The sequence below is a fragment of the Anser cygnoides genome, chromosome 5, assembly GCF_040182565.1.
Source record: "Anser cygnoides isolate HZ-2024a breed goose chromosome 5, Taihu_goose_T2T_genome, whole genome shotgun sequence".
Taxonomy (NCBI): Eukaryota; Metazoa; Chordata; class Aves; order Anseriformes; family Anatidae; genus Anser; species Anser cygnoides.
In genome coordinates, this window is record NC_089877.1 from 54,999,378 (window position 1) to 55,018,820 (window position 19,443).

A 19,443-nucleotide genomic window follows, 5' to 3' on the forward strand; every position below is an offset into this window, starting at 1 on the left:
CCTTTTGTAGCCAAATACAAAACACAATGGAATAAGGGAGGTAGGAAAGAGAAGCATACTGGAAAAGTATATTAGTATGATTTGATACATATGTCCCGTAGCTTTTATGAACAGGACTGGTAACAAGTTTTAATGTAATTAATGTGTTTGAAAAGAGTTTTTGGCTTTCTGTTGCACTTAATATGTAATAATGATCAGAACTAAGTGCATGGATAGGAAAAATATAAATGTACAAAGACATGTATTTCTACAATTTAAATTTGAAACATGACTACAAGATAATGCCAGTAATGGCAGTAATTGTATTTCCTGTGCAGAAATGAGATGTATATGACGCAGTTAGAAACATTTATACTTGTGATTATACGAAACACCAAAATAAGAATATTTATGTTTAGAACAGAAATTAGGTAATTTAAGCTATATAATCCCTAGAGGACTTCCTTTTGCAAGAGTAACTTCAGGGGAAAAAAAAAAAAAAAGAATGTTCAAAACAGCTTATTTCTGCACATTAGCAGCTGAACTCACAAGAGCTTATAGTTTTGAACTCACAAGAGCTTATAGTTTATACTTTTTAGCTTCTCTTTCAAGATTGCCAAGATTGCATAAACATAAAGCCTCAGGTATTATTTCCCATGACTGATCCAACCCCTGGTGTTTGGGCTCCAATTCATATCCAAACTGGAATGGATTTATTTTCCAGTTTATTACAATCCAAAAATCTGAAACAAATGGAGATAGTGACAATAATATTACTAAAGGTGTGGCAGGATAACTTTGTCATTGGTGCAAAGCATCAGTAGAGACGTCAAGATTTAGCTCAGTGATGAAACCTGTTGCTACATCTGGAAAGTGCCAGACCTAATGGGAATACAATAACACAAGTCATAAAATAAAAGCACGATGACTTGTCTATAGATTCTTAGCATACTGGAAACTACCAAAAGAAAGGAAGAAGTCTGTTCTAATCATAATTTGGGACAGGAACCCAAAATAGCACAGGAGAACTCATAGAAAAAAAAAACCAATATTCCATATATGTGTTTGCAAATACTAAAGAACAGAGAAATTAAGCATATTTTCACTGGATGGACATAGGGGAAGAAACTGAATGCATTAAGTATATCAGATTGCCAACACCTCTCCCAGACACTCCTTCACTACAAAAACTGTAACAGAAAAAAGAAAATGCTCTGACTACAGCTGGAGAAAAGGCAAAAATATTTTAGGTGTCAAAGATATGATGATTTTTTCACTGGACACAGCACAAGTAAAGTATACCATGTACTTGAACATATACTTCTCAGGCATTGCAGATTATTTTTTGTTGAGAGGAAAGAGGAATTTTAATCAATGCAACAGTATGATAGTGCATAAAATAATAGCACTTGAGCAGTAACAACTTGATAAACACAGAACAAAGGTTTGTTATGGAGCCAGGAGAACCTCTGTATTTGAAGAAAACATGCCAGACGTGGACGCTACCCTTTAAAAAAAAACCTTGTAAACATTGTTTTAAACTGGATGATACACCAAAGCTCTAAGATTTTTTATTTTTTTTTTAGAAAATGAGCTTCTGTGTGTTTTCATAGAATCATAGAATGTTTTGGGTTGGAAGGGACGTTAAAGATCACCCAGTTCCAACCCCCCTGCCATAGGCAGGGACACCTCACACCAGACCAGGTTGCCCAAAGCCCCGTCCAGCCTGGCCTTGAACACTTTCAGGGATGGGGCAGCCACAACTTCTCTGGGCAGCCTGTGCCAGTGCCTCACCCTCAAAGTAAAGAATTTCTTCCTAATATCTAATCTAAATCTATCCTCTTTAAGTTTAAAACCATTCCCCCTTTTCCTATCACTCCACTCCCTGACAAAGTGTCCCTCCCCAGCTTTCCTGTAGGCTCCCTTTAGATATTGGAAGGCTGCTATAAGGTCTCCCCAGAGCCTTCTCTTCTCTAGGCTGAACAACCCCAACTCCTTCATCTTGTCTTCATAGGAGAGATGCTCCAGCCCCTTGATCATCATTGTGGCCCTCCTCTGGACTCCTTCTAATACATCCGTGTCTTTTTTGTGCTGGGGACCCCAGAGCAGTAAGTTTTGCACCTGGAAGCACTAGCACCTATAAATATGGCTAGATACTTACATGGCTACCTCATGGATAGACTCTGTATCGCTGCAAAAGATGGTATAAAGCATAGCACAAATGTCTGTGAATTCAATTTTAATAATAAGAGCAAGGATTTATATCTGAAATTTTTGGAAATTGGATAGCTTTGGCATTTCTGAACCATGAAAGAAGTTACCAACAGAACACTTAATAGATCTTAACAGATTTCTACTGAATATCATACTGTACTAGTTTGAAATAAACTGCTTGTAAACAAACAAATAATTAATTAATTAATTAATTAAAGGTCACTACATTAAACAGAAACATTATAAAGCCATTAAACGAATACTAGCTTACACCAGCATTTCTGGCACTTCCCAGAGGACTTTGCATCAGTCTAATCAAGCAGCCTTTATGTACGCAAAATCTAACCAGATAAAATAATAAATGAAAAAAAAAATGCAAAATATGGTGTGGAATCTAGTGATCTGAGCAGGTGAATCCCCATTAAGAAAAATTTATCACAAGAAGATTTGACAAGATAGTGGTCATTAAGCACAGAATTATTTGTTTAGACATTCATTGGAAGACTGTTCTTTTTAACAGTGGCTACATTTTTGTTATTAATTTAACAATGCAACCACAGAAAAAGTAAACAATTTAAACTATTCTTTTGAAAAAGTCATCAGGGAAGAGAGATGTACTATTACAGACTTCTGCCCCATCCATAGATGGGGCTGCATGATTGAATCCAGCCCAGAAAAATAAAGAGTGTGAACAAAAGACATGCAGGAGAGCTGGCCCTGGCTTCAGGCCCACCAACGTCACAGTCAAATTCCATTTCCAAGGTCCACCACAACACTTTCCTCTTAAGCTTCCTCTGGGTCACTGTGACCTTTGTTAAATGATACAACAAGTGATAAAAACAGAGACTAGGAGTACATTTGTTGCACAGTTTAAATTTAAAGGAACTTGAGGATCTGAACCAGACTGCAGTTAAATGTAATATATTGCTCAGATATATTCTTCTTTGTTCCAGATGCATGAGTTGTTACTAGTTGTAACAGAATGCAAGCTGTGTTTTGTAGAGACTAAAACTGGCACATTACAGAATGCAGAAGCGCCATCTATCAATTTCCTAAAAGGAAACTGCACCTGCTGGAAACTTGTCCTCATTTGACTGAACTCTCTGGGTAGCACAATGGTTTAGTGCAACAGCCCTTCACACTTGAAGCGTGTGGTTCAGCTCTGGCTTCATAAGAATTAATTTTATGGTCTAAATTAACCAGGTACTGAAATTTTATCTGCATGAAAGAGAGAAAGAAAGAAAGATAGAGAGAGAGAGAAAGAAAGAAAGAGAGAGAAAGAGAGAAAGAGAGGAAGGAAGGAAGGAAGGAAGGAAGGAAGGAAGGAAGGAAGGAAGGAAGGAAGGAAGGAAGGAAGGAAGGAAGGAAGGAAGGACGGACGGACGGACGGACGGACGGACGGACTCTCTGCCACTACCCTGAGACTGACCCGCATCACTTTTTGTTCTTTCATTCTTGCAGCTCTCTTAGGCAAAGTGGGCAGCAGACACACTGCTTTGCACCACCACCATCCTTCCTGCACTTTCAGAAACACTGACCCCTAAACTGTTAAAAAGGGAGCACGAAAGTTTAGTCATGTAGCCATAGCCCTAAGTACTGGCCCTGACCACTGCAAAAGTAAACAGTCATTTAAAGTTAGCCTGTTAAAATGTTCCAGTTTATCTTCAAGCAAAAATGTAAAGCAAAGTTTTGTTTTTATTTGCTCTTTCCAAAAGACAAAGATAAAGAACACAGTAAAAATAATGGGACTGCAAAAGGAAACAAGGTCTGTCATTCATAACATCACTGATAGCAGGAAGACAGGAGACTTAGTGTGAAACCTGGTTTCAAATGTGATTACTGTGGGCATTGTTACAATTTTCATTCTTATCTGGTCTCAGTTTCTGAAATTTTCTGATGACTTAACACAGTCCTCACCCAAGCAAAATTTTTGTTGGGTTCAGCGACGTTTTTACAAAAGCAAAATTAAGTAAAACAAGGAAGGGCTGAATAGGCAGACAACTATACTCTGGTAGCTGGGTTACACTCAGAGCAGTCTACTGAAATGAAAGGGGCTATTTATGCAGCAAAGGAACTGCTCAGAACTGGGCTGGCATATGACTGCATCCTCAAGTAAACTTCAAAAGTACAAATGCTGTCTCCAAAACACAGCAGGGCTACCTGCAGCGCGATCACAGCTCAGCTCCTATCCACCACAACTGCCCTCCTGTTCTGTGCAGTGCTCACAACAGACAGAACCTTCTATTTTGTGTCTCAGCGTGTTGTCACTTTGCAGGGAGAAGTGCAGCATGCAAAATACTCACAGGAACTTAGCAGGAGTCACTGCATCATGCGAAGTCATGACTCCTAACAGCCAGGCTTGCTGAGAAGGAGCTTGTAGACCACTCTTGCCTACTTGTCCACACATGTAGAAGAGCAGACCTGCTCAGGAGAAAATGGGGAGCCAGATTTTGAAATTCCTTTTTCTTCAGGCTCTGTCATTTTCCAAATGCTTTGCTGTGGAAAGAAACATGCAGCTGATCACATACAAGGTCAAGCATTGCGCATGAAGACTACTGCAGACCTACTTACTGGGGAGTCCTGCTGACAGCCACCAAAGAAGGTTGTCAGAGGAAATAACACAGGATTGCTTACATCCTACATGGGACAGATGCTTGAACAGGAACTAGACAGTGACTCTGAGAGAATGTGGAAGTCTCTCTTAACTACCAGAGATCAGCTGACTGGTGGCATCTTGTATTGATATGAGGCAGGGTCACCCAACTCTCACCATAGAAAAATCTCAGCGGGAACACGCAGGGACGAACCCCTACATTGAAGAACAAGACACCATGTCCCGTTAAGATCCCACAGGGGCATGAGTTGCTGCTTTATATAATGGTGAGTTTGGCTCCTACCTCTCTGCATGGTAGGGATTCTCAGCTCCGGAGAAGTTTACAACTTGGAGGAGCTGTGAGATGTTGCCTCCAGCCATGGGTGTGGCTTTAGTACTGCTATAATTTCCTGGCTCTTCTGTTTCTGTTGTCCATGTCAAGCGTTTTGAAGTGGCACTGTTACTTATTTCTAAGTGCAGTTGCCACTGATGCTGAACAGTGATCCATTGTTCCTATTGTTACTTCCGCACTCAGTGGTTCATAAAAACAATAGTTAAGATGCAACTGCAGCACAGGGAGTCCCAAAACTGCTGACTGTCAGAAGCTGGGAAAGTATACAACCAGGAAGAATCACTCCATACTTCTGCTTCTTACACTTCTCCATGAACATATTCTGCTGGCTGCTATCAGATGCAAGGTACTGGGACCTTCGGTCTGACTGTATTTCTGCCCTTACGCTCTTCCTCTGACATTTCCCTGACCAACACTATTAGTCGAGGTCCAGTTATTTCTACTGACAGTGCTAATGTCCTTTCTACTTCTGTTTAAAATCTGCTCTCAAAGTGTGATACTTTGATTTTTCATGTCAATGTATTTTCCAGATTGTACTGCGACGACTGAAGTAACCATGCCATGGGAGTGAAGCAATCTTTGCTTAACAACAAAGAAAAACCTGAAATAAATATTGGAACATGCTGATATACTCTGTTTTGGACATAACTACCTCAAAATAAAAAAAAAAAAAAAGAGAGAGAGAGAGAGAGAGAAAGAAGGAAAACCTGTATTCTGTCACCTGGTCCTCATGACAATTTAAAATTGTAACTATATCAAAGAGAATATTTAAAGAAGGGGAGAATTATGGAAGATGAGGAGATTTAAATTTCACCAGCTTTTTCCAGCTTTTGATAAAATGTTAAATGGAAGTTTATTTAAGCATTCTTTTTTTCCGTTTTGAAATCCTAGTTTCACCAGCTGTTTTATTTTTCCCCAAAGGAAAATGAGATAAATGTTTCAAAAAACATAAGAAAGTGGCATTGTTTTCTACCAACAGAATGCCCCAATCCATTAAGAAATTCTGAATTGAAGTGTTTTTTTATTAAGAAAAAAAAACCTGTATATTAAAAGAAAAAAAAAGTAAGATTTTTTTCAATGATGTCCTTACCCTTTACTCATAAAAAGTAAGAGTATCAATGCCCACAAGACAATAACGGGCATACCAGAAAACGTAAGGGCTATGGGAAAAAGCCTGCACAGTTTCGAAATAAATGTTCTTTAAACTATTTACTAAAACAATTGTTAAACAGATGCTTGCACTTCTCTTAAGTAAAAAGTAATTCCCAAGGGAAACTAAGTTCAATAGGATTAAAAATATTTATGAATTTATGTGCTTTGGACATAAAGAGATACGAGTTTACCAAAGAATGAGTAATTTATCCATATAGAAGAATTCATGGAATACACTGTATCATTTGTTATCATAATAAAAAATTATATTTGAATATATAGTATATCAAATGCTTTGTCACAATAATTTCAGTAATATAGCTGCAAATTGCAAGTATACATTAAGTTGACTGAAAAACACAGCTACCTATTGTATTCATAAACTAGAAAAGAATGCTCATTACAAATACAAGTGAAATTAATGACAAACTAAATCTTAAATTTTACTAAAGAAGGAATTCATAAACAGCCCATGCCATTTAAGATTTTTCAAACAATAAACTTTGTAAAAGAGATATTTTCTAAAAGATATTGCAGTCCAGATTATACTACTGAAGCTGTCTCTACATCTTTAAACACTTGGAGAGGTTTGTTTCTGGCCAACTATTCAAGTCATAGGTCATACCAGAATTTTGCATAAACAATGCTCAAAACAGACTAGAAGAGCAATCATCAAAGGGCTAAACAACAGAAAGAAAGGATAATGATGAAATGTTGATTTGCCTCTGTGTGGCAGGTTAAGGAACCTGTACAGAATGGGTGTCACATTTTTTTAGCAATACATATACCCAGATTTGCTTTTGGCAAACATTGCTTAACTGCTGCTGTTTTTCATGAAGTCAATGAAGACCAAGTTAGATAATGAGCTGGCATGCACTTTTGAAATGTTTACTGTGTTCCTTAAAGTAAGGGGAACATGCTGGTTCTTAAACTAATTTGTTTTTTGTTGTTGGCTTCCCCCATCTCTCCTCTACTACTCTGTTCTCCCCATCTTTGGAATAAACAGAAAATGACTGAATCTTTTGATTTTTTTTTTTTTTTTTTTTTTTTACAATTATACAACTGAAGAATCAGTAGTTTCCAAATGGCAAACAACTGAGCCATGTCAAGAGCCATGTTAATCTCATGTGTTTGCTCCATTGTTAACAACGAAAGAAGGGGGGTGGGGAAGACAAAATAAAATCTGTCTGTTCTGGCCTAAATGCAGGACACGAACAAGGAGAGTTTCCACAAACAATGTAGTCTTTTTCTTCTGGTGGGGGGAGGTGAGGGGGAAGATGATGGTAGCAGCACTTTTGTGGAAGGAGAAGCTGCACCCATCTTGCCAGTCAACACAGCATTCAGAAAGCTTATATGGCGGGAAGAATTTCCCACCCATTGTTAACTAGGAACTTGATTTGAAAATGCAGTTTTTAATTAAAATTGGCACTTCCAAGCTTCATGCTGGCATCCACCATCTTGCTAAACACTGAGCTCATTTGTGGTTCTAGCAGTTTCCAAACGCACTGTCAGAGGTGACAAACCAATTCCCATCCTGCCACCCTTACTCAGTTCTCAGTCCCCATCCTATCATGAGCAAATGGGAAATTTACTCCACTAAACACAAAGCAAGGACTGTAGGATGTGGCCTCATTTGGCTAGAATACAGAGGTCCCAGTCTTTATTACTTTTAAGGCATTATTAACGGACAAGAATTCTTCAGAAATGTTTGGAGGAAAACAGGTCAGTTATTTTCGAGGCTTCTGCATGCTTCACTACCCTCAGATATCCACAACCACCATTATGGCTAGAAATCCCACTGTTTAGCTTAAATTTCATTCTCTTCACCTATACTCCCCAGAAATAGTATGCAAAGGTAGAAATTTTAACACATTAGCACCAGCAATACAAACCTCTGGATATAATAAGATGTAGAATTTGTCTGTTTCATGCAAAAGGACAAAAAAGTTTGCTAGTTTTGTGGATTTAATTAATATATTTGTATTTGCAATGCATTCTGACTTGAGGGATCTTAAATAAAAAGTACACTTAGAGATGTGCTGAAGTAACCGGGAAAATATCTTCACTGAATGGGAGATAACACCTTATTATTTAGGACCTTTTTTTCAGAATATTCCTTTGGGAAAAAAAAAAAATATATATATATATATATATAGCTTTACATAATCTAAGGTCCTGAAGAAAAAGCTGGAGGGTGATTTTTCAGTGTTTTTTTATTTGATTAGGATTGATGCCTTTCATATGTATAATATTGTTAGGTTCACAACAAAGGATTTCACTTTGTCTTACAGTAGAAGCAAAATATTATGCAAATTGAATAAAGGACTTCACAAGACTATCCGGTACATGTGAACACTAGCTAGCAAAGCAAGCTGTTGCTAGCTTTTGAAAAATCTGTCAACAATTAAGCTCATCAAAAAGAAATTCATAAGCCGATTTAGAAGAAATGTCTCACAAAGCCTGAACACTGTAAGGTACATTCATGCATTCAGCTCAGTTAAAGTTCTATTCATGAATTAAAGATTCATATATTTGTACTAAAAGCTCGCTGAATGCAAAATCCAGATATAGAAAGAACCTTAAGATTTCTAAATTACTGCAATTTGGAGTCATTTACAGAATGAAACAGGAATAAATCAATGTTCCAAGCCTTCTCACATTATTCTGAGAAATACCATCTTTCAAATACTAGTACAAAAAATGAAAGATATCTAACAACTACACTCAGTGTCCATTTTCCAATTTACATCTTACATACCTCAGAAAAAAATGGATCTTTGTTACTGTATTTAGAGCATTCCATGGTCTTTATTTAAGACAGTGGACAAGGACTTAAAAGGGTTATACAGAGCATGAGAGTTCCTCAAGCCTTGACACCAAAGTAGGTAAGTCAATAAAAGAACATCTGCACAGCAGACTGTACGTTGATCTCCCAAAATCCTGTTACAGGATACATACAGCCCTGTGAAAAAAAGGTGATTCTTTTGTCTCGTGATTTGTCTGAACCATGGTTAGCAATCTAGAGAAGTATCTCCAGAAAATTACAGACTTCACTATGGAAATTCTCCTGACACTGCCTGTTAATTTTATTAGCAGACTCCAGTTTATTCAGAATTTTGCACGTATACATCACTTGACCAGATTTGACTCATCACACATCCCCTGTGTTGAAGACTATTCTGGCTTCTTCCAGTAATGAATTTGTGTTGATTTTGTAAGATCCTGTTCATGACCTTAAAGCTAGTTCATAGGGTGAGACCTTTCATTTTTCTTTGTTTGGCTATTTCTTTCTGCCACTGCTCTTTCATTATTCAACCTCAAGTCTTACAGGAATAGGACTTGGCTGATACTTATTTGCAAAATTCTTTGCCTTCTGATCTCTGGAGTTTTGAAACTCTTTGCTTCAGAGTGTCTGATTAAGTCTGGATTAGGATTCTGTCTTTAATCTAGCATTCAGCAAGTGTTTCAGCTTTGGTCTGAGACACCTTATAAAACAGCACCAAATAAATTCACATTGCATTGGAAGAAATCTCTTGGGGAACAACTGCTACACTATCCACTTTTCTAGATGACACTTACTCAGCAGCTACTGTTCATTTCCTTTTATATATGAACAAAGTGCAATTATTGCCAGAAAAAAAAAAAATCAATGTTGAAATTTAAGGTTGCAATACTGTGCTAGCTGTTTTAAAACACAGTAGTGATTGTATCATTACTCCCAAAACAAACAGTCCTAACTTAACTGTGGAGTATTCTGGGCCGAATTTAAAAAGAAATCCAAATATTAAGGTAGAAGCCATGTAGGTGTGAAAGAAGAAATTTCCACCCCACACTGTAGAGATATTACACTTTAGCCACACAGCTATGATTAATCATAATACTGTTCGTCGTTCCAAATCAGACTCAGTGATTTTTATAGACATCTGTTTTCTTTCACATTTACCACATACATAGATGTAGTGTCACTATTGCAGAGATTTGACTCATCCAAAAACATCACAAGTCAACCATTAAATCAGTGAGGAATATGCAGCCCATTAGAAGCCATGGAGAATATAAGATCCATTCGGCCTAGGGGAAAATTACTTAAGTTGCCAGGCCATCAAGCTCCTTGCACATTGCCTTGCTGGATATGAGGTAGTGCTCAGCAAGCAAGCCTTCTGATCAGCGGGCAGCCACAAAGCTCATGGAAGCTGGTGGACATGACAACTATCTTCTACTCAGCCTAAGCAAGGGAACAAAAAATATTACTTTTGTTTAGCAATAAATACAACAATAGAAGCTACAGGCTAAATCACGAATCAGCATGACAAGGCTGGAGGAGGAGCTGGGCCATGCAGCCTGAAGGATCTTCCCCAGAGTCAAATGCAGAAGTGGGAGTTGGACTTTGCTTGTTAGAACAGCTACTTCTTGTCAGAAGAAAAAAGCATGCAGGAGAGCAAGGAGACAGTCCAGAGATGGGTCCACAGAGGCTAGTGAAGACAGCAGTATGGCCTTCAAAGAAAAGCAGAAAGCTTTTTGGGCACAGTGCTGGCTGCTGGAGGACTTGGAACTGAACAAAGAAACACTTGAGGGTGTTCAGAGAAATTTAAACTAATGGAATGTTATTTTAATTAAATAGCACTGTATCAGTGACATATCTGACAGTTACCACAACCTCCTCCCTGTGGTAGCAACCTGTGGGGCTCATGCAGTGTGTAAGTACTACAACTAAGGGGGAATAATCAAAAGGGTAAGACCAAAAAGGTCTTTCTTGCAAAGTCCACAACATCAGCAGGGCAGAGGTGCATCCCTCCAAATGACCTCTAGTGGGTTGGTTAAGGCACTGTCCAAGGAGCAGAGTTACACAGTTGTACCTTCCGTGACTGAAAATACAGTACAAAGAGGATATTTCAAACCCATGCAGGAGAGGGGAGTGCATGCTCACCACCCAACACATATTGAAGTAGGCCTCAAGCATTTTAATGAAGGAAAAAAAAAAAAAAAAAAAAAAGATGAGTAGATGACACAGCTGTACAAGTTTCCAAACCATGATATTTAGAGACCAGCCTGCACTCAGGATCTCCCATCAGCCACCAGCTCACAAGTGAGTGCACCCAGTCTTGGAAGAGGATTGTGCTCATGAAAGAAACTTGTGCCAAGGCTGAAGGAGCCAGAGCCGTTCTAATCCAGCAACTAGACTACGGCCAATCCCTGCTGCGAACAGGGATGTTACAGCCACCTTGGCCATCATGACAGGGCTGCACTGTGTGAGAGTCAATGATATAGGCAGTGGAACTGCTGGTCCAGTCTCCACACTGCCAGCAATTCTCTTCTGCCATAAGAGAGAGTGTGGACTCCAAGGACCAGCCACCAAAGACACATGGAATTCGTGCTTGGCTACTCATGCCATCTTTCTCCTCCCCTTAAACCTTTCCATATCATACTTTTTGTCCCAAAACTGTTCTTACAGCTTAGAGCAGGAAGAGACACCAAGTATATGCCTCTGACTGTGACTGCTCAGCTAAGTTAAAAACTGAATTCGAGGTGGGAACTCCACCTTCAAAGTACCCTCCTCTCCAGAGAGAGAATGGAGTTATTACTGGTTCTTACTGGCATATAGCAGAGTCAGGTACCAGTGTAAATCCCACTTTGGGGCATCATATTCCCCACATCTTCCTGTGGGCCTAGCTTTTATTTTTCAGTTGGTTCTTGATGCAACTGAATGACTCTCAGTGACTTCACTAGGTTTAGATCAGATATTTAATGGAAATTTCAAAATAGAGAATGATTGACTAATGATTGTAGAATTTATCAAATAATTTTATGAGGGAATGCACAGCTGCAGCCTCCTGCATACCAAAATGCACAAATGAGGTGCTTCAAAGTATCAAAGTAACTTCTAGCTCCAAACCACTATTTTATCTCTGAATTTAGCTATCTTAACACACATTACAGAAAGCAAGCTTGAATTCCTTTTCTTTACCTTCTCCTACTGATTTTTCTCTGAATTTGTCTACTGCGCATCCTATGCTATGATATTTCTCTCTTCCCAATAAGTGCAGAAAGCTGGATACCTAATTTTAAGTTATCTGTGTGATGTTTTAGTACCATAAGTTTCTTTCCAAATGAGTAGGATTAATGTACTTACATTTGTACAAAAGTATTAATTTTTAAAAATACCTATTTGACATTTAAGCTGTGTGCAATTGTTGGCAGGCTACTAATATAATATGGAGACCAGATTTGCAGAAAACTGGTTCCTCCTGCAAATTTTGCAAGAAATATCTCATACTGAGTATATTAAAATAACTCTGAACATCTTCTAAAAGCTTAGCTCTTGTGAAGGAAGGACAAAACAGATTGGAGTAACAAAAGAGCACAGAGAAGGCAAGTCATTTGTGCTAAGACAGTCAGGAAATCATAAGCCTAGAAAGAGCATGCAGAAAACTGCCTGTGCTCTGCCACAACTACTGAACAATACTCCACTGCACAGCTTTTTAAATAGCTTTCAACATTTAGCCATTTTAAAACATGTAATTGTACTGTAGATACTAATTTCCTCAGATCCAAGTATAATTATTCTTCTCAATATTTGGTCTATCTCTATTGTACACTCTTAAGACAGCTACAAAATATTGCTAATATTTTTGAGTTAATAGTGTGTTTAGAAGGTCATGTCAGGTTATTGCTGGGAGGATTAGAAGATTTTCTTTCCTCCGGAGCCCTTTGTTATAAGAAACCAAGGAAATTTAAAACAGGATTTATTCCTTCGAACCAGGACAAACCAACAGAGTACTGTGGCAAGAGCATAAAGCAAGAGCACTCTGGGCCAGGAAATTTACAAAGAAAGCTTTCTCCAAACACAACAGTTAAGCTGAAGTTTTAAAACTCTTAATGATTCTACATTAAGGGCAGCAAAAGGCAACTAGCTTTGCAGTCATTCACACTTATAATTTCCCTTTCAAAAGATATTGGTACAATATCTGGTAACTTGTTGGTTGTCACTAGCACAGGTAGACATTTCTGGCACATATATGCTCCATTTTTTAGTTTTGAACCTTTACTCAGGCCTTGATGGCTGCTCCCAATGTCACCATCAGGAAGACGAACTGGTGATGAGCATCAGCTATGACTGCAAGGTGGCCCAGTGGAGAAACAGGAAAAACAGAGAGAAGAGAAAAATGGAAACCCAGTAAAGTTTGGTCTCAGATGTCAAACCAAATCTTCTGACAGATATAATAAATTTTCTCAGTGGATGTTACTTAGATACAAAGGATACTCTCAAGCCTTAGAATCCTGCCTGTGGGAAGTTTTAAGTCAGGTCTGCATCTTTATATAAGTGTTGCTATTGTGTTAGTCAACTCTTTATATAGAATAAAGATGAGATCAGGGTGAATGGTATGTCAAGTCAAGCAGACATGCCCTCTGATTTAGTTTAAAATAGGAATGGAACAGCCTTATGAAGTGATTGTGGATGTCCCAAAATTCATTGCTTGTAATGCAGTTTATTTGGAATACATCAAAACCAGCAAATCCTACTCCTACCAAGGTATTATATATCATGGTGCTTTCTGTCCTTAATCTTTCAGACTGATCTCTTGAATACACACAGCTTAGACCTTGCTTTCTGCGTGCACCCAATCCTGGAAAAACATTTCTACTTAGATTTTAAAGGTCATTAAGGTGACCTTAGCATTAATTTCTAAATGTTGCATCAAAATGGCTTTTTGTGCAACTGAAAGCAACAGCATTGATCACGTGCTTACATTCTGCTGGAGCTGGGCCTATAAATATTCTGACTATTTCCAAATGAATGCTGAAAAAGAACTGATGCAACAGCACCAACAGAAATATTTATATGCATTTCAAAAAGACTTCACCAACAGGTGGCTTTCATCTACTACACAATATTGCTAACTTAGCTACTGCAGCATTGTTAGCAGATGTTTTTAGGCATCATCAATAGGATTACTCTAGAATTTACTCATCATAAATCAGCATACTGCAATGTCCTTTCTGATGGGCAGTTAATATATCCTGCTTCCACCAGACCATCCATATAATAGTTCACGTGAGGATGACTGAACTCACTTCTATTTGGAATGACAGCTTGATGCAGCATTTCAAGGCTTAGCCTAACTTGCCCTCACTTGAGGTCAGGCAGTAACCATTCCCAGAAATCATGTTTGTTAGATGTGACTGAAAACAGTTTAGCACTTGCATTAAAGTAATAATTAAACATGAACAGTGTGCCTTGATGTTGTTTAAATGAATGACACATTCCATGCCCGGAGGAGTTTTCAGCCCAGTTCTGTGACAGGCAAAACATAATAATTGATCCAAGAAGAAATTAATGAAAAGAATACCAAGAGGTTAAGTAGGCTATCATTCTGTTTGAACTGTATTTTATGGTGTTACTCTACCTCATCAGAGAAGGTGGAGCTCAGTCTAATCCAACACGCCTCCACTAAAACAGCTGGCAAAAAAATGTCAGATGGTCTTGTTAGCAGCTTCCTCTTGAGAGCTGTTATATAATCACAAGGGCTGTGAACAAGAAAGAGAAAAGGAAATGGAAAAAAACTAAATGTAAATTTAAACGAAAAAAATATTTATGTGCTTCTACCTATGTACTTCTAACCTGGACAAAAAAAGGAAACCCGACTTTCCCCTCAGTTATATAAACTCTAATTTAAAATAGCTTTTCACAGCAGATTTTTTTTTTCACAGTTTATATCAGCTCGACATTTCCCAGAAACTTAGAGCAATTGACATCTCTACCCAGAGGTTTCTCTTCTCCCTCTAAATCATAATGCTGAGTGGAGAACCCTAAGCCAAGTGACTCTGGACACCCTCCCATCTCAACACCATGCTCCCCACACACACACGAAAAAAAAAAAAAAAAAAAACCTCTGGGAAGTAAGTGAGCACTTAGAGAAACCTAACTTGTGTCTAACCTTTACTTGAGTGCCTAGGAGGAACTATCTTCTTTTCTATAGAAGCTGGAGGCAGCTATAAAGATGGTGCAGGAAGGGGCACATTAGGATGTCCAATTAGGAAACCAAAGAGCACTTTGCATTGTGTGGTTCTTAAAATGTGGAGGGGAAAGGAGATGGAGCTGGTCACCCATGTTCCCTGACCATGTCCCAGTGCCTCATTGTATGGGTTCAACCAAAGGGAAGGTGGCTGAGGTTCAGCAGATGCAAACAGCCAGGACAGATCCTACACCCAACTCCTGCCACAGAGCAGAGAGACTGCCCACCCCCATCACCACAAGCAATTCAGGAAGGCACATATGCTGCTGCAAGCACTGCCAGCACTCGGAAACATTATACCTTTCTCAAAGGTGCAAGGTGTGAAGGCCTGGATATACAAAGGAACTGTGAATGGATATGAGAGCCTAAACCCAAATTTTGGCCCCCTGACACTCCAAGTAAGCTTCTGCCTAACTCAATCCAAGTTCCCACAGGAGAGATTCATCTCACCTCACTTCAGGGGTCTGGTATAAAATGTCTGCAGCTGAGGTGCTCCCCTTGGTTCCCAACACACAACAGACAGAAATGGGCCATTTCAGAGCATGCTTCATCTGGTCTCTTTAGGTATCTCTTTCCAGAGGAGATGCTCTATACCATCAGAGAGTGTCTATTTCTCCAGTAACAGTTATAAACAGAGTCTAAAAAAACTTGCTCAGATGCAGAGCTCTATTTAGCTAGCCAAATCCCAGCCTCAGGTGGCTTAATTTCCAAGTGACATTCCTGAAGTGCCCACTACCAGGTATACTCAGAACTGGCTTCCTCACTTTTAACAGTGCTTCCAGATGAGGTTCGTCATTAAGCACAGAGTCTAAGCACTTAATTCAGAAGTGAAGGCTGTACTAGAAGGGCTACATTCAGCACCATAAAATATAATTATTTTGCATCTAAGCTAGATTTGAACAGGCACCTGGCCAATTGGCAGCTCTGCGTTTTACCTGGCCTGGAGCTAGGGGCCTGTGCAATGCAAAGGGAGAACATTTCTGGTGGACAAGAGATGGATCAGCTTCAGACAGCTGATGAGGTTACTGTGCCTGAGTGTCCCCCTCACCCTCCCTGCACTGATATTTGAGCTGTTTGTAAACCAGCTGCTGAGCCACTGGAGTTATTTAGCACTTTACGGGTGGGGTAAACAGCTAGAGGTGATAACCACATTAGCTGTCTCAAGCTGGCAGCAACACATAAATCAATCAGAGGCCGCAGGCACACTGAAATGGGATGCGCAGACAGCAGCAGACTAAGCAGAAGGCTGTTTAAGCTAGTCGGTGGGAAACACAGAGACAAGTGCAATATAAGATCACACATACAAAGACACTTAAAGCTGTCTCAGCTTTGGTTCCATGCCCTTCCTCCACCAAGAAATTTTAGTCTAGCAGCAAGTCAGGCCCCCAAGCTGCCACAGTGGGTTTCCACCGGTCTGCCCACCTCCCATACAAATACACCTTTTTTCCTCAAAAAAAAAAAAAAAAAAAACCTACTCCAGTATTCCAAATTCAAGATGCTTATTTGTCTCAACTGAGAAACTGAGAGAGACCTAGCTCTCCTTCCTCTGTGGTAAATGTTCTGAAACATGTTTTCTATAGATATTCTTCTTCTTGCCCTCTGAATACTGAATAAGGAATATAAAGCAGGAGCATTCACAGAAGGGTGCCAATTACAAAATCCCCAACCCCGGCTATTGTTTAAGCATCCTCCTGGGTAAAAGATTTTTTAATCCACCAAAACAGGCAAAAGTTCTGAACCCAAATCTCCTGTCAGAAAGGTAAGAACCTTATTGAATATATCATTCAATATCAGAAAACAGGCCTTTTTCTCATAAAATTTTGCATAACATGAGATATTTTCTGCACACACTTTTTGCAATAACCACAAGTGGGACAGGAAAGAAGGGGGATGAGAACACCTTTCTCTCAGTTTTAAGCGGTGGGCTACAGATCCAGGGCTTGTCATGGTCAGGACTCAGGCAGGTGGCACAAACTCAAAAAACAGACTAATGGGTCCCATAGGAATTTCACTAGCAGAAACTGGCCCGGAAGGAATTAGCACAGAGGGAGAGAAGGTAGGTGGAAGGAATACCAGTGACACCTAGAGACATCCTTAAGCACTAAAGAGGCATTTAAACGTAACTTCTCCTATCCATCTAGCGCACTAGCTCTGGTAGTTCAATTGCCTATATGGAGAATTGTGCTATGCTGCCAGAAAGCTGTGTATCTATAGGAACAGGTGGAGAACTTCAGCCACCACCTTCTCTGCACTGAGTGCTTAGTTTCTTGGAATGAATACAGCAGCTGTAATGGGCAAAAAAAGCAAAAGTATCATGACTGATCATTCATTCTTTTCATACAGTTGTAGAGCACTTCCCCTCTTCATCATGCTCAGCACTGGCAGGTAATGTGAGTTCCCTCTAGAACCATGTGCACTGTGTATACGGGTTGAGTCCAACGTTAACCTACAGATTCATTCTAAGTAAAAACACATTAAAGAGGAGTGTACTTAAAAATAGAGCTATAATCATGTACTGTACTCAGTGTGCTTAAATAGTGCACGTAATATAGTTCAGTGCAATAACCACTCAGTACTCAGGTTTCTAACACGAAGGAAGATATAGAATGGAATTACATTTCAGCCTGGAACTAATTCTGGAGTACTGCCAGTCCCATGCGATCTATAAAAATTCCTATGTCAAAATGATGTGTCCTGTTGTCTTGATGCCTTGATCAAGGTTTCTGAGTTTTTCATTTTTCTGACATCTTCCATATTAACAAACTCACACTGAACATATGTTAATCTAGCTGCATCTCAGGGATCTACTCATTTGCAATTTTTTCATTAGCACATGCAATAGCAAATGTCGTCCTTGTGTAGCTAGTGGTCTTCTGTATAAGTTGAAGTCATCTGAAAGAGTAGTGAAAATGCAAACATTATTGCAAAAATTTCCCTTTTGCTTGCAACCACTTTACCATCACCTGAAACCATCTTACCAAATTACATTAATTACATGTAATTCACTGATGAATGGAATGCAACAAAGTAAAAGGAATATGTAGCCTCTTGTTAATAATCCTAAAGTTCTCAATAACCATACAGGTCTTCAGAAATTAAATTAGCATCCCCTTGTTTTATACTTAAGCTTCTGGGTTTTCACTCATTTTTCCCATCTGAACTGAACTAAGCTAACTGATTTCTGGTGTTACTCAAGAATATTTTTTTTAATTTATTTTTTTTATTTTTTTTATTTATTCCTTCAGTTATTTGTATGGGATAATCAAAATGACAGTATGCCAGAGGGTATGGAATAATAGTAGCATGCATAAGTGCCCTGTATTTTTACAAAGTCTCACATGATCTTCTGAAAAGGCACTGAAAGAATGAGAAAAACTAATCCACACTATAACGTAGTAAACTTTCTTAAGTTTATTAAGTAACCTCTGTGCTTCTGGTGGAATACAGCTCCTACTTCCTTCAGCTGTAAGCTCTAGCCAGCAGACGGTAGGTGCTCTTGGTTAGAAAAGCAGCGTGGTGCACCTGACAAAGGAGGAATCTTAGGAGAGGATGTGCGCAATGACGTATCTGTTTTCCCCTGACTGGTGCACCAGCCAGTGGAGGATTTGATCCAGGAAGATAGGAATGCATGGTTAGAGACCTCCAGTTGTTAGAGACTGAATACAAATGAGGGATATGATTTTTGAAGCCAAATTCCTATTAAAAACAATAGAAATTTGGGTGTACAAATCCCTTAGTCTCTGTCCAGCCAAAGCAATTCCTCTCCCCCCGGCCTCTAGCTGCTACCCATTGGTTAGCACTGCTGGTACAATTTTTTAGAAGGATTTGTAGCACAAAGAGAGAGACTTATTAAAAACAGAAAAGAATATGTTGTGCCTCTGTAGCCAGAATCATAGTTTAAAAATCTGTGGGCCGGATTTTCCTGAATGCTCAAAAGATACAAAACAGTTATAAACCCATATGAACTGCTTAAGCCCAAGTATATGGCTGTTTTTCATCTCCAGTGATTCACAGAAGGTATGTTTACTACTGCAACTGGCACAGAGAGCTTCCAGAAGAGACAAATAAATCATGTTTTCATTAATTTTTTTTCTTTTTTAAACACTGTTCTCCATTATTTATTGGTTCAGAGTCTATGA

The 19,443-nt window shown here is 39.0% G+C and overlaps 1 long non-coding RNA gene across 1 annotated transcript in view; it reads right to left on the minus strand.

Moving 5' to 3' along the window:
• The window catches only part of LOC106047813 (uncharacterized), a 207,266-nt gene extending 192,582 nt beyond the window's left edge, over positions 1–14,684 (minus strand). The window contains exons 1-2 of the long non-coding RNA XR_010832008.1: positions 4,765–14,684; positions 4,497–4,689 (exon numbers count right to left, since the gene is read on the minus strand). This is a non-coding gene — a long non-coding RNA (uncharacterized lncRNA). The remainder of the gene's footprint in view (positions 1–4,496; positions 4,690–4,764) is intronic.
• Between the last annotated feature and the right edge of the window lie 4,759 nt (positions 14,685–19,443).